At 44.7% G+C, this 23,615-nt stretch overlaps 1 long non-coding RNA gene across 1 annotated transcript in view; it reads right to left on the reverse strand.

The window, feature by feature from the left end:
* Window positions 1–5,853: 5,853 nt before the first annotated feature.
* LOC143990049 (uncharacterized) overlaps window positions 5,854–23,615 on the reverse strand; it is a 30,785-nt gene continuing 13,023 nt past the window's right edge. The window contains exons 2-3 of the long non-coding RNA XR_013277122.1: window positions 6,557–6,679; window positions 5,854–6,469 (exon numbers count right to left, since the gene is read on the reverse strand). This is a non-coding gene — a long non-coding RNA (uncharacterized LOC143990049). The remainder of the gene's footprint in view (window positions 6,470–6,556; window positions 6,680–23,615) is intronic.

Raw genomic sequence — 23,615 nt, forward strand, 5'->3', positions numbered from 1 at the left:
GCATACAGACACCGGAAGAGCCGGTCAGGTACGAGCTCGGAGCTCGTTTTTACACTGTGCGACCTACATATGGAAATGTCAGTTATCAATCCTTTTACTTAATAAACTTAATTTGATTGAAAAATACTACACCATGGTAGGCCCATATCTATCCCCTCTTTATACCCTGTTACACTGAATATATGAGATCGATTCAGCGGAAAAAGGACAAAAGGACCCACCCAGGCTTTGCTGCATACCCAATAGGGACGCACAGGAACACAACAGTTTGAAGGAGCTTAAACCCCTCCCTCCTCTTCTACATGCTGTTTACCTTACAGCAGTAAGGTAATGATTTAGCACAGCCATGAGTGTCAGTGACACTGAAGATTTTTGCCACATTAAAAAAGTCACACTGTCACCGAAGAGTATTACAATATCACTCAGTGTCCCTGGAAAACACTGTCACACTTGCACTATTTTGCACAGTGGACCCTATAAGAGCTCCACACTCCACTTTGGAATTTATTTATGTTTTTATTTATTCACTTTGCATATTTTGCACATTCCTGCCATATATTTGCTCATTTGCACTTGTTTGCTTTTATGCACATTAATTTGTGGCACTGATCAATATCTGAATATTTTGTTTATTTGCACAGAATTATTGTCTAGCTATATCTTTTTTATATATTTTTGGATCGTATATCAATTTTACTGTTTTTTTATTATTGATTTGATCTGGTTTTAATACCTCATTGAAAACAGACAGTAATCTATCAGGACCCATTGGTATTTGGATACATGACAATTACGTTATGAACCCCAATTAATACCCATCTTTATTAAGTCGACATTTCCCTAAACCAGCATCTGCTAGGAACCTCAATTCGAAATAACCTTCTAGGAGCGCAACACCACTTACCTTTACTTTCTTCCGCACATCTGGGTTTCAGTTTGGCCCTGACGGTGGATGCAGCACCTATAAAATATATGTGTATTCCCTTTTAGCGCAGGAGTACCTACTCTACATTGTGTAGTTATGATGTTCGGGTTTCTTTTTATGAGTTGAGTAACCTGCATGTATTTGTATTGTTCTGTCTTTGGTAGACTATAATTCTGTAGAGTGGGGAATGTCTTGACTGAAGTGCTATCTCTTCTATGTATTGAATACCTTTCTCCATCCATGACTTTAAATTAATGTCTGGTATGATGTGACTAAGTGCTGAAATAGATAGTTTTAATGGTAGTTGTACTTCAGACCATTTAGGGTAGTTCCTAAGTTGTCCCCAGGCTCTTATTGCTGCAAGTATGGTTGGTGATAGTTTATTATCTAAGGAGGAGTTGAGGTGTGCTTTAATTAAAAAGTCCCTCAGAGACCCTTTATTTACTTGTGTTTGTTCTATCTCTGTCCACAATGTGGTGGATTCGGGGTCCAGGGTTAACCAGTGTCCAAGTTGTGCTAATACTGTTGCAAAATAGTAGTCTTGTATATGTATGTGTCCCACCCCTCCAGCTCCTCTATGTCATCTCATCTGCCCTTTTTTCCTCGCCAGATGTATCTGTTCAGTATGGGTTGTAGGGAATTGAAGTAGGAGTTGGGCAGTGGGATTGATAGAGTTCTGAAAAGATATAACAGCTGTGGCAGAACCTGCATCTTAAAAGCCGCAAGCCTGCCCAGCCACCATAATTCAGTTTTAGCTAGTGTCTGTAGTTTACTATCTAGGGATTTCAAAAAGGAGGTGTAGTTGGCTGCCAGAAGGTCTCCTGTCTTAGGGGTCAATGTGATACCTAAGTATTTTATCCCTTCTTTCTTCCATATATAGGGGAATTTTTGTTCTGGATTTTATTTGGTCTGTTCCGGTATTCCTAGGTTTAAAATATATGACTTAGATTAATTTACCTTGTAATACAACACGCTATTGAATGTTTGTAGGGCATTGTTGACTGCTGCCAAGGAGATATCTACTTTAGTGAGCATCAGGATTATGTCGTCCACGAATAAACGTATTGTATGTTTCCTCTGGCCTATAGGTATACCAAATATGTGTTTCTGTGTTCTCAAATGGGTGTCTAATGGTTCCATTAACAAGTTAAAAATGGGGGGGGGAGGGCACCCCTGCCTTGTCCCATTGGTTATTTAGAATGGGGTGGAGAGTGCTCCTGATATAAATACTTGTGCTGATGGGTTTGTATATAAGGCCATAATGGCTGAGTAAATAGATCCGCTAAATCCAAACTTTCCCAGAACCTGAGAGAGAAACTGTCAGTGAATTCTGTCATTCAAAGCAAGGAACGGAGAAGGCGCTTTATGTTGATCAGGTGTCTTGTGGCATTGGACGTTTGCCTTCCTTTAGTGAACCCTGATTGCTCTTTGTCTATAATTGCCAAAAGGACATCCATCAATCTAGTTGCCAAAAGTTTTGTGTATATTTTGGCATCATTATTCAATAATGAAATGGGCCTGAAGTTCTGTGGGGAGTCTGGACTTTTACCTGGTTAGGCAATGCTATTATAGTAGTCTTTAACATTTCTGGGGGGGATGACAAGGAGGCAACAGCAGAACCGAACATTTCCACCATATGTGGGGTCAAAACGTTTTGAAAGGCTTTGTAATATTCCCCTGAGAAGCCATCTGGGCCTGGGAATTTATTGATTGGTAGTGATTGTATAGCGATAGTCTCAACTCTGTGCGCAGTAGTGTTTGTTGGTCAGTCAGTGTTTGAGATGTTTGGGACATGTTTTGTTTTTCTAGGATTCTGATATGGTTTATCATTTTCATGGTTTGCTGTTGCCTCATCCTCTTAGCTCTTACCCCTTGTTGTATTAGAACCCCTCTGGCAAACGCCTTATGGATGTTCCATAAAGTGAATGGATCCAAGACCGATTAATGATTAGCTGTGAAGAATTCCTTCAACTGCTGTTCAATGTACTCCTTGGTCGGGCCATGTTGGAAGAGCCCAGGTTAGATCTCCAAACAAATGTCTTCTTTTGAGCAGATGGGTCTCCTACTTGTAGCTCCACCGGAGCATGGTCCAACCAAGTTATGACCAAGTTATGTCATGGATCTTAGCAGCTTTACACTTGAACAGCATGTCAGAGAAATCACCATGCGAAGATCCGTCCCCGTGTAGCAGCAGTTCACTTTCGTCCCAAGGATCATGCGCGGTGTCCCTGTCGGAGGCATGCAAGTTCCGGTACAAACGGACGCACGCCAATACGAACACGTGGACGCACTCGCGCCAACCAAACGTGTGTACGTAATTACGCACGCACGGCCACGTCCACCAATCCGGGCACATCTCGCCCTATATAAACAGGACCCTGACTTGGTACCAGTGCTGGATCGTCTTCAGCTACTCCTGAGACACCTGACCGTTGTTCCTGTGATCTTGTTCCTGCGATCTTGTTCCTGATACCCATTCCTTTGGATACTCCTTGTTTCGATGTCCTGGACTACCACTGACCTCGGCTTGGACTTACGACTTTGGCTTGCTTCCTGATTTTGTACCTCATTGCTAGCACGTTACCAGACCCTTGCTCGTCCTTGACTACGCACCTGCCTCTCGTTCCTGTACCGCAATTGCCTGCCAGTTGCCGACCTTGCTTGTTCCAGACACGCAGTGTTTCCTGTATACCTGTTGAGCCTCCGCTGTCTACCTCCGTGATCAACCTACACCTCTTCCTCCGTGAGGACCCAGCGTCTCCAGGTCTTTAGCTTCCACCTGCAGGCACCTGCACCCTTTCGCTGTCTTCACGCTCCCTGTTACCACCTCCAGGGGTGTGGAGACCGGAACCGTGCAAGAGGCCACCCTCAACAGTCTGACTCCGCTGTAAGGTACGTGACACAGCAGTTGTTTGTCAATCAAGAAAAGGTCTAGTCTACTGTAAGATTTATGGCTGTGGGAAAAAAGAGTAGTTTCTATCATTAGCGTTAAGGCATCTCCAGGCATCGTACAGTGAGTATTTGCAAAGTAGCGACAGTAGGGATGGTGGAATTCTTTTTGGGTTCAATGTAGAGTCAAGTTTAGGATCGGGTGCTACATTGAAGTCCCCACAGATCACCAGTGCTTCTTGAAGGATCTGGCTTATTTTCTTCATAGTTTTTTGAAGGAATTTAGATTGACCGGTATTAGGGGCGTAAATATTTGCCACAGTGAAGGTTGCGGAGTTGATGTCACACACCATTAGTACATAGCGACCCTATGGGTCTAATATGATCTTGTGTAGATGGAATGTGATTGTATCTTTAACTGCTATCATCACTCATTTCGATTTTGAATCCGTATTTGCGCAGAAGATATGTGGGAATTTGAGATGGGTGCATTTTGGTGGTGCTGAGATTTGGAAGTGAGCCCCTTGTGTACACAAAATGTCACAATTCCTCTTCTTTCCATAAAAACCTGCGATTGGCGGGATGGTTAAGGCCTTTAGTGTTAATAGTTAAAAAGTTTACTGCCATGAGTGTGTGTCTTGTGGAGTGGGTAAAGATGGGTCGGCTGATTGTGCTGAAGAATTTATCATCTGTTCAGGCATAGTTCCATTATCTCCTGGAAATTAAGTGGTACTCCAGACTGATAGGATATAGAAAAAAAGGTTTATACGAACAAAAGGTCAACATTTGCGGCTGGTTGCCAACTAATAGGAAAAGTGGTAGAGTGTGACTCTCAGTCACTCAAGTATTAACTTGGGGGTTGTAATTTTATCAAACTTTATGGAAAAGATGTATGACCTCTTAAGTGGGTTGTTGGATTGTGATCCGCCCATGGTGAGATTAGTAATGGGGGCAGGCGTTCCTGCGATCTACTGCAGCGTGTATTGTGAAAAGTCTGCATAAAATTGCAGGTAGAATATGGTGCTGGGATCAGGTCTTTTTGTCTTGAAGCTGACATAAGCCTTTCCTTCATGTGGTAGAAATGTAGATGTAAGATGACATCCCTTGGTATGTTATCTGATAGGTAGGTGGGTTTAGGGAGTCTGTGAATTCTGTCCGCAGTTAAGTCTAATGCCACATACACATGATCGGAATTCTCGTCGGAAGAAGCTCTGATGGTTTTCCCATCGGAATTCCACTGAAGCTGTCTTGCCTAAACACGGTCACACCAAATTCCGACCGCCAAGAACGCGGTGACGTCCACCACGTACTACGGGACTAGAAAAGGGAAGTTCAGCGCCACGTGCAGCACCCTTTGGGCTCCTTCTGCTGATCTTGTGTTTATCGCATGTTAGTAGAAGTTTGGTTAGAAACGATTCGCGCTTTTCAGACTTGTGCTTCAGATCGTTCCTGCTCTACAGTTTGTGCTTGTTGGTGCGTATCTGCCTATCAGTGCGTGTAGTCAGTTCGGATTTGGTCATTGCGGTCTATACCTTCGTATAGTACCCTTTGATTTTCAGTGCTTATTGTCCACTCGTTTCTGGTTTCCAGTTTGTTCTTTCAGGCCTTGCTGTTTATCAGTGCTTTCTGTTGTCCGTTCTGACCAGCCGGTTCCACCTGTTTCAAACGGCCATTAATATGGCGGGACACAAACTTAATACCATCGTCTTATCTTGTTGCATCCTGTATAACTTTTTGAAAAGAAACAACCCAAATTATGTGGTCACAGTTGGGCCTCTTCTTTTTTCTGTCTCCTAGTGCACTTGTAGTGCCAAGTGGATTGTACATTATTATCTAAACCCATTGACACTGTAAACCCCAATTTAAACACAAAAAATTGTATTGATCATTGAAAGAAGAAGCCACACATTGTTGAGTAAAAATCCTTTTACTCAGTACACATTCACATGTGCGTTGTAAAACATTTTTTTGTAAAAAAAAAGTATTACATTTTGAGTTATCTACATTTTTTTTTTTTTTTAAGGTTACATAAACAGCCATGTTTCAAAACGGAACATACACAACTCTGGAACTTACAAAGTTCAACATTGAAAAACTTAAAAGGCAAGATCACACATTATATTGTCCAAAATGTGTGGATCTTGCCTTGAACAGATGGGGCGAAGTCACCCCTGTAAAAGTCTAATTTTGAAGATGCACACACATTGGGAGCCAAACTGGGGATTTACGTTCTGATCCCATGGCCAATGTCAACATGTGCTATCTCCCATCATGGAGGACAAATGGGTGTGTTTTGGGGTGCAACCCCTTCCTCTCACCTACTTGAGTTTTGAGGAAGGGGTTGCAGGCACAAAACACGTCCATTGATATCCCCTGATGGTAGATAGCAGATGTTGACATACTGTGTGCATCTTCAAAATTAGGCTTTTTTAAAATGTCAAAATTTTTTGCAAAAAACACAAAATAGTGCCAATTTTTTTGAAAATGTAATTCTTCCAAGGACTTCAATCATGTTCTTAAGTTTTACTTCAATATCCATAGTTTTTTGTTTGATAATGTGTAAATCCTGACTACACCACCTGATGTCCTGGATTAGCCTTTGGGCACTGTGACTGGTGAAATGATCTGATTATTCTTCCACAACCTGTACATCACCTAAAAATCAAAAAAAAACACACCATGTATTAGAAATATGCAAGCATACATCTCTTATTACCTGAAGCTAGGGTGTCAGACACTCACCTGTTGTGGTCTCAATCTTGACCACCTCTCCTTCCTCTACATCCTCTGGTTGTGACCTCTGTTCCCCTTGTTCAGGAGGTGAGGGGTCCCTGGTGACCTAATATTTCCCGATTCTTTGCTCCCCTATGAGAATGAAACAAAGGGTATACTTAGCACAGATATTTGAGGCAACAAATATGAATGATAAACATTGCTTGGAAGTGGGGTAAAATTGTCTGTTTGGGCAGAATTACAAGCTGAAGACAAGATTTATGCCCTTATTAAAGCTGGAATACTTACCTTTTTTGGGCCCCCAAGTATCCAAATGGAGTACCTGTGTTTGACACCCTAAAAAGTTTGTTCTTGTGTCCCACACTAGTGCACCTAGTCCAGATGTGTAAACAGCTGCTGACTGTCATCTCCATACATTACACTGAATCTAGTTTGCTATTCCTTCTAGGTTCAAACACATCTAGACAACAATGTCCTAAACCTCTTTTATTAAATTCAAAAATAACATGAACAAATGTATTTAATCAAGTATCTACGGTACTATGACCGATTACTGTGCGTATGAACATGAAAGTAGCCATTTTTAAATGTACAACACCATAAAGAAAAACACATGGTGCAGCATGCAATATTAATAATAGGAACACACGACAAATACTTACTTTTTCAAAGAACTTTCTTGATCTTTCTATACTGATCCTGCTCCCCTAATATGAGGTCTGACCGGCATTTCCTCAATTGATACTTGGAACGTCGTACCCCAAAATTTCTGTACAGACTCTTCACAACTTTAGTCATGATCTTGGCCTTTCTCAGATTTGGATTTGGGTATGGACCATAATTCCCGTCATAGTCATTCCTCCTCAAGATGTCGACCATCTCCAACATCTCAGCAAAAGACATATTTGTAGCCTTAAATCTCCTCCAGGATCGGGACGTTCCTGGGTACGGCCTTTCCTCCTCCTCGTTACTGCTATTATTCTGCACCTGGTGTGTCTCCGCCATGTTCCTCTCCCACTGCGACAAAAGAGACAGGACTGGGAATATTCTAGAAAGAACGTCAGGGGCGGACGGAGTTTCAAGCATGCGCAGTGTATATAAAGCTTAAACACACATGTGTCTTAACTATGTTCTATGTGCAGAGGAAGGAGGAATGGAAGCGACGAACGTTATAACGAAGGTAAGATTTTAACTTTGGTGACATGAGCGGACTATACTGAATCTAGATTGATGCCTATATTGGCTTTTAAGATTATCCTGAGATGAGTGTTTTTGTCTTTTGTTTGGTCTTGCAAAGAAAATGTATCCATTTAAAGACCAAGAATTCCTGGGCGAGTTCCTGGATAAATAACGTGATATGCGCAATTTAAGGGAGGTGAAAAACACGTTATATCACAATAAAACAGGTAGGAAGGCAACGCTGGAGAAGCTGCTTGAATTTGTAAAAACCCATGCCCCCAATGCAGACATGAGGTCTCTGGAAACGAAAATTGATAGCTTGAGAAGCACATATACAAAGGAGTATCAGAAGGTCCAGCAATCCCTGAGATCAGGAGCAGCAGCAGATCAGGTGTATGTACCCAGTCTTTGGTACTATAACAGGATGCGTTTTCTTGATGACCAGATTGTCAGCCAGGAGGTGGCAGGGCCCAGTAACACCCAGTCTCAGGTGCCTCCCCTCTGCCTTCCATACAAAAGGCCCAGGAAGGGAACTAAAACAGAGGAGGCAGCACTGGCTCTCATCAAGGAGGCTAATGACGCCCTGAAATCCCCCCTCAATGCTGTAGAGGCCTATGGCTCTACATAGCCTCCAATTTACAGCAAATGGAGGAGGGCCAATGGCGCAAATGTGAAAAAATATTTTTTACAACCATCCACAAGGGGTTGAGTAATGAACTAACTTACGACGACCACCTGTGTGCGCTCCCCCATCCTCCTCCTCCTCCTGCCACAAGTCCACCTCCAGGGAAGGCTGTACTGAAGACAAGAAAGTGACTGGCTGCCTTCAGTCTGGTCTGACAGAACATACAGCCTGTTGTAGTACCACAGCCTGGGTACATATGTCATCTGCTGCTGTTCCTGTTCTCTGGGATTCCTGGACCAGATTGACCTCCTTTCTATATGGACTTCTCAAGCTATCAAGTTTTTGAGCCACAAAGTTCATGTGTGCCTTGGGGGCCAAAGGCTTCACAAATTCAAGCACTTTCTCCAGCGCTGCCTTCATCTTTATTTTGTTTTTATGATGTTAAATTGTGATTTTTTTTTTTTTTTTTCAGAAAATACTCGCCTATGTGTTTTTCTTCAAATAGCAAATATACATTTTTTTGGGATGAGTAGGCAGGTACATTTCAAAATACAATGTCAAAATTAACAAGGGACACCAACAGCAAACAGGTTTACAAATACAACATAATAATGGTGTTGTAGAAATGTGACATAAAAGAATAAAAAGGAGAGCACTACAAAATAATACAATAATACAAAAATGTATATTAACCACTTAACAACTGGCCCATAGCCGATTAACGGCTTCAGGGCGGTTGTCTAACTCTGAGAGGCCATTAATTAACGGCCTCCCAGAATTCAGCTCTCACGCGCCCCCTGGGGCGCGCACTCGAGAGCATCGTGGACCCGGCGCATCACGGTAAACGGTAAACGGCCGCTCATCGTGGCCGTTTACCACATGGCCGTCAAATGACGGAGCGATCACTTGTAAACAAACCGGTTCCTCCCTCTCTGTACCGATCGGTACAGCGGAGGGGGAAGAGATCGGTGTCAGCAATGCTGTGGGCTTCATCTGCAGTGCCCACATCGCTGCTCACCGAAATGTAACCCCTTAATTCCCTGCTAATACTCTGCAATACTCTGCCATACCCTGCCAATCCCTGCCAATACTCTGCCATACCCTGCCAATATTCTGCATTACCCAATACTCTGCAATACCCTGCCAATACTCTGCATTACCCAATACTCTGCAATACCCTGCCAATACTCTGCATTACCCAATACTCTGCAATACACGCCAATACTCTGCAATACACGCCAATACTCTGCAATACCCAATACCCTGCCAATACTCTGCAATACCCGCCAATACTCTGCAATACCCTGCCAATGCACGCCAATACTCTGCAATACACGCCAATACTCTGCAATACCCACCAATACTCTGCAATACCCACCAATACTCTGCAATACCCTGCCAATACTCTGCCATACCCTGCCAATACTCTGCCAATACTCTGCCATACCCAATACCCTGCCAATACTCTGCAATACCCTGCCAATACTCTGCCATACCCTGCCAATACTCTGCAATACCCAATAACCTGCCAATACTCTGCAATACCCTGACATTTTTTTTATTTTTTATTTATTTCAGGCTTCCCAGCCTAGAGGTGAGATGTGGGGTCTTATTGACCCCATATCTCACTGTAAAGAGGACCTGTCATGCCTATTCCTATTACAAGAGATGTTTACATTCCTTGTAATAGGAATAAAAGTGATCAAAAAATTTATTTTTGGGGAAAAAAAATTCAAACTAAAAGAAATAAAATAAAATGAACAATAAAAAAAAAAAAATAAATTAAAGCGCCCCTGTCCCCATGTGCTCGCATGCAGAAGCGAACGCATATGTAAGTCCCGCCCACAAAATAATACAATAATACAAAAATGTATATTAACCACTTAACAACTGGCCCATAGCCGATTAACGGCTTCAGGGCGGTTGTCTAACTCTGAGAGGCCATTAATTAACGGCCTCCCAGAATTCAGCTCTCACGCGCCCCCTGGGGCGCGCACTCGAGAGCATCGTGGACCCGGCGCATCACGGATCACGGTAAACGGCCGCTCATCGTGGCCGTTTACCACATGGCCGTCAAATGACGGAGCGATCACTTGTAAACAAACCGGTTCCTCCCTCTCTGTACCGATCGGTACAGCGGAGGGGGAAGAGATCGGTGTCAGCAATGCTGTGGGCTTCATCTGCAGTGCCCACATCGCTGCTCACCGAAATGTAACCCCTTAATTCCCTGCCAATACTCTGCCATACCCTGCCAATCCCTGCCAATACTCTGCCATACCCTGCCAATATTCTGCATTACCCAATACTCTGCAATACCCTGCCAATACTCTGCATTACCCAATACTCTGCAATACCCTGCCAATACTCTGCATTACCCAATACTCTGCAATACACGCCAATACTCTGCAATACCCTGCCAATACTCTGCAATACACGCCAATACTCTGCAATACCCAATACCCTGCCAATACTCTGCAATACCCGCCAATACTCTGCAATACCCAATACCCTGCCAATGCACGCCAATACTCTGCAATACACGCCAATACTCTGCAATACCCTGCCAATACTCTGCCATACCCTGCCAATACTCTGCCATACCCAATACCCTGCCAATACTCTGCAATACCCTGCCAATACTCTGCCATACCCTGCCAATACTCTGCAATACCCAATAACCTGCCAATACTCTGCAATACCCTGACATTTTTTTTATTTTTTATATATTTCAGGCTTCCCAGCCTAGAGGTGAGATGTGGGGTCTTATTGACCCCATATCTCACTGTAAAGAGGACCTGTCATGCCTATTCCTATTACAAGAGATGTTTACATTCCTTGTAATAGGAATAAAAGTGATCAAAAAATTTATTTTTGGGGAAAAAAATTTCAAACTAAAAGAAATAAAATAAAATGAACAATAAAAAATAAAAAATAAATTAAAGCGCCCCTGTCCCCATGTGCTCGCATGCAGAAGCGAACGCATATGTAAGTCCCGCCCACATATGAAAACGATGTTCAAACCACACGTGAGGTATCGCTGCGAACGTTAGCACGAGAGCAATCACTTTGGCCCTAGACCTCCTCTGTAACTCAAAATATGTAACCAGTAAAACATTTTTTAAAGTGTCGCCTATGGGGATTTTTAAGTAGCAACGTTTGGCGCCATTCCACGAGCGTGTGAAATTTTGAAGGGTGACATGTTGGGTATCTATTTACTCAGCGTAACTTCATCTTTCACATTATGCAAAAACATTGGGCTAACTTTACTGTTTTTTTTTGTTTTTTTAAGCACAAAATTATTATTTTTTCAAAACAAAGCGTTTGAAAAATTGCTGCGCAAATACCGTGCGTGATAAAAAGTTGCAATGACCACCATTGTATTCTCTAGGGTCTTTGCTAAAAAAAACATATATAATGTTTTGGGGTTATATGTAATTTTCTAGCAAATAAATGATGATTTTTACATGTAGGAGAGAAATGTCAGAATTGGCCTGGGTGCTCCAGAACGCCTGATGGTGCTCCCTGCATGTTGGGCCTCTGTATGTGGCCACGCTGTGTAAAAGTCTCACACATGTGGTGTCCCCATACTCGGGAGTAATAGCAGAATGTGTTTTGGGGTGTAATTTGTGGTATGCATATGCTGTGTGTGAGAAATAACCTGATAATATGGCAATTTTGTGAAAAAAAAAAGGAAAAAAAATCTTGATTTTGCAAAGAATTGTAGTAAAAAATGACAACTTCAAAAACCTCCCCATGCCTCTTACTAAATACCTTGGGATGTCTTCTTTCCAAAAAGGAGTCATTTGGGGTGTAGTTGTACTTTTCTGGCATGTTAGGGTTTCATGAAATCAGATAGGCCGTCAGTCCTTCAGGTGTGATCAATTTTCAGATATTGGCACCATAGCTTGTGGACTCTATAACTTTCACAAAGACCAAATAATATCCACCAATTTGTACTTATTTTTACCAAAGATATGTAGTAGTATAAATTTTGGCCAAAATTTATGAAGAAAAATTGCGAATCTGCTAAATTTTATAACAGAAACGAACAGACATTGCTTTTTTTTACAGAATTTTCGGTCTTTTTTCTTTTATAACACAAAAAATAAAAAACCCAGCGGTGATTAAATACCACCAAAAGAAAGCTCTATTTGTGTGAAAAAAGGACAAAAATTTCATATGGGTACAGTGTTGCATGACTGAGTAATTGTCAATCAAAATGTGAGAGCACCGAAAGCTGAAAATTGGTCTGGTTATTAAGGGTGTTTAAGTGCCCAGTGGTCAAGTGGTTAATGGAAAAAAAAGGACTTTACAAAAAAAAATATGTATTGTGTAGATCTGGCTTAAATTAAAATAAAGATTTTCAGGAGATACCTAGAAATAATAAAAAAATAAGTTTGTGATAACTCTGTGTGAATATGAGCAGCAAAACAACTTCAAAAATTAAAAATTAAAAAATTTGCAGTGTGAAGAATCTGCTATCTCCATTACGAACGCTAGTTTTACCAGACCGAGCGGTTCTGTCTCGTACTGGATTCTGATAATGCGTGATTTTTTTGGCGTGTCGGAATTGCATACACACATTCGGAATTACCAATAGAAAGTTTTTCCATCTGGAAAATTATCAATTTTTGGCTGGCGGGAATTTGGACAGCTAAATTCCGATGGAGCATACACACGTCACATTTTCCTATGAAAAGCTCTCATTTGTCTTTTTCTGGCTGGAATTCCGATCGTGTGTACATGGCATAAAGCAGACAGATCAGGTAGGATTGCAATGAAGAGCTGGGAATCATAGTCCCTCAGGTCATGTTGTTTGACAGTTTCTGGGACCCCCCTGATCTTCACATTATTCCTCCTGGACCTGTCCTCAATGTCCGCCATTTTGGCTTTGATTTCTTCTATGTCATCATCCTTGCCCTCATTTGCATCCACTAAGTCATTTATGGTGGTGGCATACTCCCCCATTCTGTGTTCTATATGGGTCACTTTGTCAGATACAGACCGGAGCTTAGTGCTGAATTTAGCATACATGAGATCATGTCTGAGTGGAACGAACCCCTTATTAACATCTCTTTCGGCATTGTGTCTATGACTGGCTGACCGTTGGTGGGGAATGAGTCTATGTAGTCCGGCAACAGTGGGCGGCACAGTGGTGTAGTGGTTAGCACTCTCACCTAGCAGTAAGAAGGGTCGCTGGTTCGAATCCCAACCAAGACACTACCTGCCTGGAGTTTGCATGTTCTCCCTGTGTTTGCGTGAGTTTCCTCCGGGTACTCCGGTTTCCTCCCACAATCCAAAGACATGCAGGTAGGTTAATTAACTGTCCAAAATTGGCCCTAGTATATGAATGGGGACCTTGGATTGTGGGCTCCTTGAGGGTAGGGACCTATGTGAGTGTGCAATGTACAGGGATAGGGACCATTGTAGACACTCACTCAGGTTGAACTGGATGGACTGGTGTCTTCATTCAACCTTACTAAGTATGAAACTATGAAACTCCCTAGTGTCATCTCCTGAGTCAGGGAGTGAGCTGACATCAGTGTTAGCATCCATGGAATCTGCCTTGAACCTTGCCTTTACGGGGCTTCCAGAGAATGGTGTAGCCGGTGGAGACCTTGGGTCTTTGGGTGGGCTGTGGGCTACCCCCCCCCCCCTTTTTTTTGTTTTCTGCTGTTTGCTGCGAGGTTGGGCCGTGGATGTGGGGCCGGCGCCATCTTTCTTAGCCTCATAAGAGAAATACTTTGTCAGGGCGCATAGGCCAGTTTCCCTCCTTCTTTCTCCTCGGCATTCCTGTGCTGTTATCCCTGGGTGTGGGAGAGCTGGACCACCGTGTTTTGGACTCAGTTTGAGACCTGGGCGATTTGCTATCCACCGTGATGTTCCCACTGGATTCGGAGCTCCGCTGTTACACGTCCATCTTGGACTCCGGCTAGTACTTACATTTTAAAGTAGCAAGCAATAAAAAGAGCCCATGTAGCCTCAGCATATACACAGGTCTCCAGAGTCATAAAAGCCCATTTAAAAGTGGTCAGCCTTCGCGCCGCTAAGTGGTAATAAGTGACTAAAGTGGAACAAAATCCAAAATCAGATATAATGAAACACAGATGCTGTGAAAAAGAGCCTGAGTGATATAAAGTGCAAATGCTAACTAAAAAATGCAGCAGGACAAAATAGTGAGCACAAACTATCAAATAATGAATATAAAGGGGTGGGTCCTGCGCAAATCGTGCCACTCAAATAAAATACACAAATTCAAAATAATATAAATATGTGCATACATACAATGCCGTGAAAAAAATATAGTCCAAAAAACAGCACGCATAAAAATATATAAAAAATATATAAAAAAATGGAAAAAAGGTTTAATGATAGAACAATAATAAAATGTCCGCTACTCAAGGCTCCCAGAACTCTCACCTTTAAACGAAGTGAATAAGCTTCCTTAGGAAGGACATAGAGAGGAGACGTTGCTGGATCTGGCGGCAGAGGAGTCTCCTGTTTCTCTCTCTCCCCCTCCTCTCTCTTATTTTGAGCCATACACTGTGAAATAGAAGTGAAGATCCATTTCACCTGTTCTGGAAGCTGGGACTGGCCCTCTAGTGGCGGAATTGTATCATTGCATCCCTCCTTTGGATTTCCTGATGGCTATTATTTATTATTTATGAATGAAATAAGAGAATCCTGGAGTTTGTTTGATTTGCTTATTCACTTCGTTTAAAGGTGAGAGTTCTGGGAGCCTTGAGTAGCGGACATTTTATTATTGTTCTATCATTAAACCTTTTTTCCATTTTTTTATATATTTTTTATATATTTTTATGCGTGCTGTTTTTTGGACTATATTTTTTTCACGGCATTGTATGTATGCACATATTTATATTATTTTGAATTTGTGTATTTTATTTGAGTGGCACGATTTGCGCAGGACCCACCCCTTTATATTCATAAAAGCCCATTTGCCTGACCCCTCTATTTACATTCAAATTGGGAATATTGTATGTCTGTAGGCTTCTCCTGATACCTTCTGCTCAGAGAAATAATTGGTCTGCCAGGATTGTATTTTACATCTGGTGGCAATAGTTTACCTGGAGATCACCCGTAGAGCTCCCTCTTTATAAGCCTTGTAGAGGGTCAGCCTGGGGCAGGGTTAAGAAGGGGTTAATTGAAGAAGGCAGGTACTTCCCCTTCAGACCTGCTTATGGTCAGGTGTGCTGAAAGTGTCAGTGTGGAGCTGTTTGAGTATGAGAGACACAGCAGCACGCTGTGTGAAAAGGTCCATTGCTGGATGTGTGTGAAAAGGTCCACTACTGGATGTTGTACCTGCTGGGTGAGCTTAACCACACAAAGACCGTAGTTCTGATTGGAGCCATGAACTGTTGCCTGAAAACCTGTGTGCTGCTGAACTATACCTGTCTGCACAACCGTGTGACAAGACAAGTCTGTCTTCTTTTATGTTTATTTTGCCATTTTTTTCTGAATGAAGCCACTTTCTTTTACTGGACTGTCTCTGAGCCAACTGTTCACCCCTCTGATCCCCTACAGAACAGACATGTATGTTCATATGATGGAAGTTGCTTGTTAGTATAACAGTCATTCCTAAGTATGATACTTTGGCAGGCATCATGCATGCACTGCCAACTACCATCTGTAATCTGTGGGCACCTCAAAAAGTACTTATCAGGAACAAAATATGGAAAAAAGAAGGAATTCGTTCACAGACATGCTATCTTATCCAAAGTTTGAGAGATAACTCAACACACATATACAGTTCATAACTGCGGTAGTTATTACAAATGTATGTCCCTAGTATGACCAAGAGCTTCACAAAGAAATCCCACAGAAGGTCGTCTTGCCACCTCTATTTAAAATTAATATTTTTGGAAGGAGTTCTTTTTAGCCTCTACATCTTGTCTAGCATTACAGATGAGCATAACACTCAGTATTACATGCAATGTATCCTGACTCCTATTGATAATTTTAAGAAAGCTGACATGGAATAGTACTGACATCTGTTATCAATAAAACCAGATTTATGAGAATTTGTCTTATAAAAATATTTTGAGCTTTCACACACTCTACAGGAAACTCCCACTTAAGACAGACCCTCCCCAATAAGTATAAGTTTTGTGTAGCAATTATCCATCAAGTGGTTTTCATAAAGCTATTGTGTCATGTGATGAGCCTGATGAAATTTCAAGGAATCCTATGGAAGGATGCAACATACAGTGCTTTTAAAGAGGAAGTAAACCCTCATGAGCTTACTTCCTCTTTCATTCCCTGCAAAGGTAAAGCATAATGGACTACTATGCATCACATAGTAGTCCATTATGTGTCACTTACCTGACACAGGAGCCAGCGAAGTCACTGCTGTCCCCTGTAGTCTGGCGCATCCATCTTCTCGGTGGGTCTCGCGGCTCCGCCGTTGTCATTTGGCGAAGCCGTCACTCCCGCGCATGCTCACAGGAGCGGCCACTCGCGGCATATCTCTGTTGACAGTGGCGTGCTCAGTGCGCCTGCGCGCCGCTGTCTACGGCGCATGCGCCATAGACAGCGGTGGCTGTCTTTCGGCAAATATCTTCTAAACCGTGTAGGTTTAGGAGATATTTCTTGGACCTACAGGTAAGCCTTAATCTAGGCCAGTGATGGCGAACCTTGGCACCCCAGATGTTTTGGAACTACATTTCCCATGATGCTCATGCACTCTGCAGTGTAGCTGAGCATCATGGGAAATGTAGTTCCAAAACATCTAGGGTGCCAAGGTTCGCCATCACTGATCTAGGCTTACCTGTAGGTCAAAGTTGGTTGTAAGGGTTTACAACCACTTTAAACAGTAACAATATCGATATCATTATTGTGCAGCTGAAAACAAATTTTGAAACCAGCCCCACACCAATATTGTATTAGCATGTGATTTTTTTTCAGGTACTATTAAATCAGAGCTAGTTATATAAAGTTCATTAATGTATTTATCTGTGCACGAAGTTCCCCCCCTAAAAAACACACATAGAGTTGGCACAACATTCAACACATAACTTGTGATAGTGAAAGTCCCTGTCTGTGGAAAAAGGGATTTAAAATGGACACAGGACTCTCAAAGAGTCAGTTTGAGAAGTGGCAGCAGATATGTTGTGAGTGGAGAAAACTGTATTTTACAGTAAGTCCTCTCTGGAGTTGATAAGTCTTGATCTGAGCTGGAAGCTTGAAGGCTCCGAAGAGTATTGGGTGGGACAGAGTCTTCAGTCCTGTGTCCACAATTACCTGAAATTCTGCAGGTTGTGTGTGTGTCCAGGTGCACACACTCGTTATAAGCCAGATCTGAGCACAGCTCATGGCAGTTGCTGCCATTTGGATTCAGAGCCCTATCTGAGACTGAATCCCTGCTGAGGGGGACTGCTTGCCTAAAGGACAGAGACGGTCAGGATGGCTACACGAGCCTGGAAGACCAAGAGAGGGTCTGGGAGGCTAAGAAAGCCGAGGAGGCTACCAAGTCCAAGGGAGTAGGAGAAAATCCTGAAATCTCAGGGAGAGTTAGCAAACTTGGGGAGCTGGTAAGGCCAGGAGTATGCCTGCAAGGAACTGCAAGTTGAAACAGAGTGAGCCGAAGAGCCAGGTGGCTCGGTATTTATTTGTTATTTTGTGTTTATTTAGTGGAGAAAAACCCCTGTGTGCATCTACCAGTAAACTAGACATCCTCCGTATTACAAACTACAGTTGTTGTTATATCCCCATCGCCCCTTAAACCCTCTTGTGTATTGTTATTCTATGTGAAATTTATGAAAATATCCAAAGAGGTCTTCCATATGATGGACAAGGGAAGTAGGGGTTAATCCTGACAAGTTTCGTGAACCATATCAGTCACTTCCTCAGAAGATTAACCGGTTATATCTACTTGAAAATGTAGCATCAAGATGAGGCCAGCTAAAGTTAAAACCAAAGAATAGATGTGTTAAGGTTTTCAGATGGTGAGTCTGACTTAGTGGAAGGGGACCTCTCTTACGGCTCTGGTTCTGGTCTCACTGGAATGGGGACAGGGAGTCCGGAGCGCAGCGGGGTAGGAGAGTCCAGCCAGGTGCAGCAGCGGGTACTGGGTAGATGAGGATCCTCTGGAGCAGGAACTCTCTGTAGCAGGGGAGCAGCTAGGAGAAGACTGCAGACCGTGGAATCCGGATGGATGGCTCTTCAGGATGCGAAGGTAGCAGATGCAGAAGCAAGCAGGAGTCGGCAGAGGTATCAGGTACAAGCAGAGGTTCGGCAACAGGAAAACAGTCCAAGAAGGGTCAAACAAGCCGGGGTCGGAGCAGGAGAGGTCAACAAGGTCAGACGGAGCCGGGTCAGGTATCAGATAGGTAGCAGGCAGATAAGCAGGTTACTTCAGGCACAAGCTGCAGACGAACAGCACAGAACATCTGCAGCTGTTCCTTTAAAAAGAGCCACTGGCGCCAATAGCGCTAACGCGCATCCGAACGACGTGCACCCGCTCGCGCTCGGAGACGCGCGTGCCCACGACGACCCGCGGCACGAATTCGCGTGCGCGAACGGAGACCCGATCGTGCAGAACGGACGGATTCCTGACATTGCCCCCCCCCACAAGGGGCAACCTCCGGGTGCCCCTAACGACTCTCTTTTCAGGGTGTGCAGCAAAAAAGGCCTGAATTAATCTATCTGCATGTAGGTTAGCAGCAGGTTCCCATGAATTATTTTTCGGACCATAGCCCTTCCATTTAATTAAAAACTGACCTTGTCCACGACGTCTTCTGAAATCCAGAATGGCCTCCACTTCATATTCCTCATTGCCATCAATCAACACAGGGTCAGGTGGACTTGTTCCTCTACCGGGAAAAGGATCAGGTACGGCAGGCTTAAGCAGAGCTACATGGAAGACTGGGTGTATTTTCATGGAAACAGGTAAGGACAGTTCATATGATACTTCATTAATCCTCCTCTTAACTGGAAATGGACCCAGAAATTTGGGTGCCAACTTCTTAGAGGGGCAAGCTAATTTCAAGTTAGAAGTGGAAAGCCATACCTGATCCCCGACTTGAAGAATCAATTCTCCCCTTCTTCCCCGATCGAAGTTTCTCTTGCTATCGGCCTGAGCCTTGGTTATGGTCTCTTGTAGGATTTGGTTATTCCGCTGAAGAAAAGATACTGTGTCCTGTACCGCTGGAACGTGGGATTCTGAAAGAATATCAGGAAGAAAGGACAGATTAAAACCAAAATTAGCAAAAAACGGAGATTGGCCAGTGGTAGCATGGCTGGCATTGTTGTAGGTGAATTCTGCCAAAGGTAAGAGGGAAACCCAATCGTCCTGAACAAAGGATGAAAAGCATCTAATGTATTGTTCGAGGGTTTGGTTGGTGCGTTCCGTTTGTCCGTTGGTCTGCGGGTGGTAGGCGGAGGACAAGGCCAATTCTATTTTCAGGGCCTCACATAAGGCTCTCCAAAAACGAGAGGTGAATTGCACCCCCCTATCGGAAACAATATTGGAGGGTACCCCGTGAAGCCTGACTGTCTCCTTGATGAAGATGTGAGCCCTCTCAGATGCGGTGGGAGTTCCCTTCAAGGGTAAGAAATGGGCCATTTTAGACAAACGGTCACAGATCACGAAGATGGCTGTACAGTTCTCAGAAGGAGGGAGTTCCACAATAAAGTCCATAGTAATCATCCGCCAGGGGCGGTCGGGTACGGGAAGTGGTTTAAGCAGACCCCAGGCCGGGTTTCTGGGGACCTTATTCCGACTACACACGGGGCAGGAATTCACATATTTCTTGCAGTACTCCCTCATGCCTGGCCACCAGAAGGAGCGCTGTACAAGCTCCAAAGTCTTGCGGACACCAAAGTGCCCGGCGAGAGGATGATCGTGGAGGAGACCCAAGACCTTTATTCGGACGTCTTCCGGAACAAAGATTAGATTGTCCTTCCAAAGCAGCCCTTCTCTGGAAATGAGCGAAACTCCTGGAGGGCAGGAGGATACGAGGGAAGCTCTCTTTAACAGGGACAAAAGGTCAGGCTGGACAAGCAAAAAAGTGTTAGCAGGGAGGATGGTATCAGGGGGTGTGATGTCCTTGGAGCTATCAAACATGCGGGAAAGCGCATCCGGCTTTACGTTTCTTGACCCGGGGCGGTAGGTAATATGAAAGCAGAACCGAGAGAAAAAGAGGGCCCAGCGGGCCTGCCGAGGTTTCAGACGTTTAGCGGTACGGAGGTACTCGAGGTTCTTGTGGTCTGTGTAGATAAGTACGGGGTGTACCGCCCCCTCCAGTAAATATCTCCACTCCTCCAAAGCAGACTTGATGGCGAGTAACTCTCGGTCCCCCACATCATAATTTCTCTCTGCTGGAGAAAGTTTGCGAGAAAAGAACCCCACGGGGTGCATCAGGTCATCTTTACCTTGACGTTGGGAGACCACCGCCCCTACTGCTACCTCAGAAGCATCTACCTCCAGGATAAAGGGTCTTGACGGATCCGGGTGGCTGAGAACGGGAGCAGAGGTGAACAGGTTCTTGAGTTTCTTGAAGGCAGCCTGTGCTTCAGGTCCCCAATGAAAACGTACATTTTGTTTGGTGAGCTGGGTGATGGGGGCGATAATGGCCGAGAACCCTTTAATGAATCTTCTATAAAAATTGGCGAAGCCCACAAAGCGCTGGATCCCCTTTTTATCGGTGGGGGCTGGCCATTCGAGAACAGCAGAAACCTTTTGCGGGTCCATCTTGATGCCTGCTGGAGAGATTTCAAGGCCGAGAAATTGAATATCCTGCTGCTCAAATTTACATTTCTCGGCCTTAGCGTAAAGTCCGTGTTGCCGGAGCCGGAGCAGCACTCTGCTGACGTGCCCACGATGCTGTTCCAGGGACCCGGAAAAGATTAGAATGTCGTCTAGGTATACAATGACGAAAATGTCCAGAAAGTCTCGGAAAACATCATTTATCAGGTGCTGGAAAGTGGCCGGGGCATTACAAAGTCCGAAGGGCATTACTAAGTACTCGTAGTGCCCAAAACGAGTTTGAAACGCAGTCTTCCACTCGTCACCTGCTCGTATTCTGACCAGATTGTAAGCTCCCCTCAAGTCCAACTTAGTGAAAATAGTAGCTGACCTTAGTTTCTGAAAAAGCTCCGGAATCAGTGGTAGGGGATAACGGTTCTTAATCGTGATTCTATTTAACTCCCGGTAATCCACACAGGGTCGAAGGGTCTGATCTTTCTTTGTAACGAAGAATATTCCGGCACCGGCAGGAGATGTGGAATGGCGGATGAACCCCTTCTTAAGGTTCTCGGTGATATAGACCTTTAGGGCTTCCTGCTCTTTCTCAGACAAAGGGAAGACACGCCCGAACGGGATTTCTGCCCCAGGAAGGAGCTCGATGGGACAATCGTAGGGGCGATGTGGGGGAAGAGAATCAGCCCCCCGTTTACTGAAAACATCCAGAAACTCTTGGTAAGGCTCTGGAACTAACTGACATAAGTCCTGGTCTGGGTCCAGACAGAGGAGCGTTCTGGGCTGTACAGAAGCTCCAGGAAGACAGAGATCCTGGCAGTAAGGGGAGAGGAATCTCACCTCCCCGGAAGACCAGTCGATGGAGGGATTATGTGCCTGCAGCCACGGAATACCTAGGATCACAGGGAAAAGTGGTGATGAGATGACGTCTAGGGTTAGCAGTTCCGTATGTTGGCAGGAGGTGGTAGCTGGTAGTGGAAGAGTCTCCTGGGTGACTCGGCCAGATTTCATTTGTGAACCATCAGCCAGGAAGATGGAAAGTTCATGGGGCTTTTTCCGAAGAGGGATGGAGTGCAGGTTGGTGAAGGCAGCGTCGATGAAACAGCCGCAGGCCCCTGAGTCAAGGATAGCGTTGACGTGAATCGTTCTTCCCTGCAGCTGAAATGAGAGCAGAAGGGCAACATGGAAAGTGTTGGAAGGCAGAGTTACAGGGTTGTGAGACACAGAAGAAAGGCACTTACGCGTCTTAACAGGGCAGTTGGTCACGTAATGTCCGGGGCCGCCACAGTATAGGCACAAGTTCATCTGCCAACGGCGGGCTCGCTCTTCAGGTGACAGGGTAGGCTGGAGTAATCCGAGCTGCATGGGTTCTTCAGTAGCTTGGGCAACACTGGCAGGCCTCCCTTGAGGGGATGGAGTGAAGAAGGGTGCTGAAGAAGGGGTCCTGGCGGTCATCCAGGCTGGTCTTTGGGGTTGGGTGGAGCGTTCCGCCCTACGCTCACGAAGTCTCCTATGAATCCGAATGGCCAAAGCGATTAAGTCCTCCAAAGAATCTGGGATTCCAACACGGGCCAACTCATCCTTAAGGCCCTCTGACAGGCCCATGCGGAGTTGATGTCTTAGGGCCGACTCCTTCCACTGGGTATCTGCGCTCCAGCGTCTAAAGTCCGAGACATAGTCTTCTGCCGACCTTCGGCCTTGCTGGAGCGCAGTTAATGCAGATTCCGCGGTGGCGGACCGCTGGGGATCATCGTAGAGCTGGGCCATCCCCTCGAAGAAGGTAGAAAGGGTCTGGGTGAGAGGACTGTCATTTTCCAGAAGGTGATGGGCCCAGGACTGGGGCTCTCCTTGCAGAAGGGAGATAACGAAGCCCACTTTAGTAGCCTCCAGAGAAAAAGTCCTAGGCTGCAGAGCAAAGTATAGTTGGCAGGCGTTACGAAAGGCCCGGAACTTGGAGCGGTCCCCGGAAAACCTCTCCGGAGTGGGAACCCTAGGTTCAGGTGGAAGCATCATCAAGGCCGATTGAATGGCTGGCTGAACAGGAGGAGGCTGAGGAGCGGTGACTGGAGGGCCGGAAGTAGACAGATGCTGAACACGTTCCTCCAGCCTGGAGTAACCATCCTGAAGGGACTTCACGGCTTGAGTCAGGGCCGCAAGGTGCGAGCAGATCTCCTTCATGGCGGAGGCCCCTTCCGCAGACTCAGACATGGCTGTTCGTACTGTTAAGGTTTTCAGATGGTGAGTCTGACTTAGTGGAAGGGGACCTCTCTTACGGCTCTGGTTCTGGTCTCACTGGAATGGGGACAGGGAGACCGGAGCGCAGCGGGGTAGGAGAGTCCAGCCAGGTGCAGCAGCGGGTACTGGGTAGATGAGGATCCTCTGGAGCAGGAACTCTCTGTAGCAGGGGAGCAGCTAGGAGAAGACTGTAGACCGTGGAATCCGGATGGATGGCTCTTCAGGATGCGAAGGTAGCAGATGCAGAAGCAAGCAGGAGTCGGCAGAGGTATCAGGTACAAGCAGAGGTTCGGCAACAGGAAAACAGTCCAAGA

The sequence above is a fragment of the Lithobates pipiens genome, unplaced genomic scaffold (assembly GCF_037356315.1).
Source record: "Lithobates pipiens isolate NorthernLeopardFrog02 unplaced genomic scaffold, aLitPip1_a1.2 Scaffold_18, whole genome shotgun sequence".
NCBI classification, from domain to species: Eukaryota; Metazoa; Chordata; class Amphibia; order Anura; family Ranidae; genus Lithobates; species Lithobates pipiens.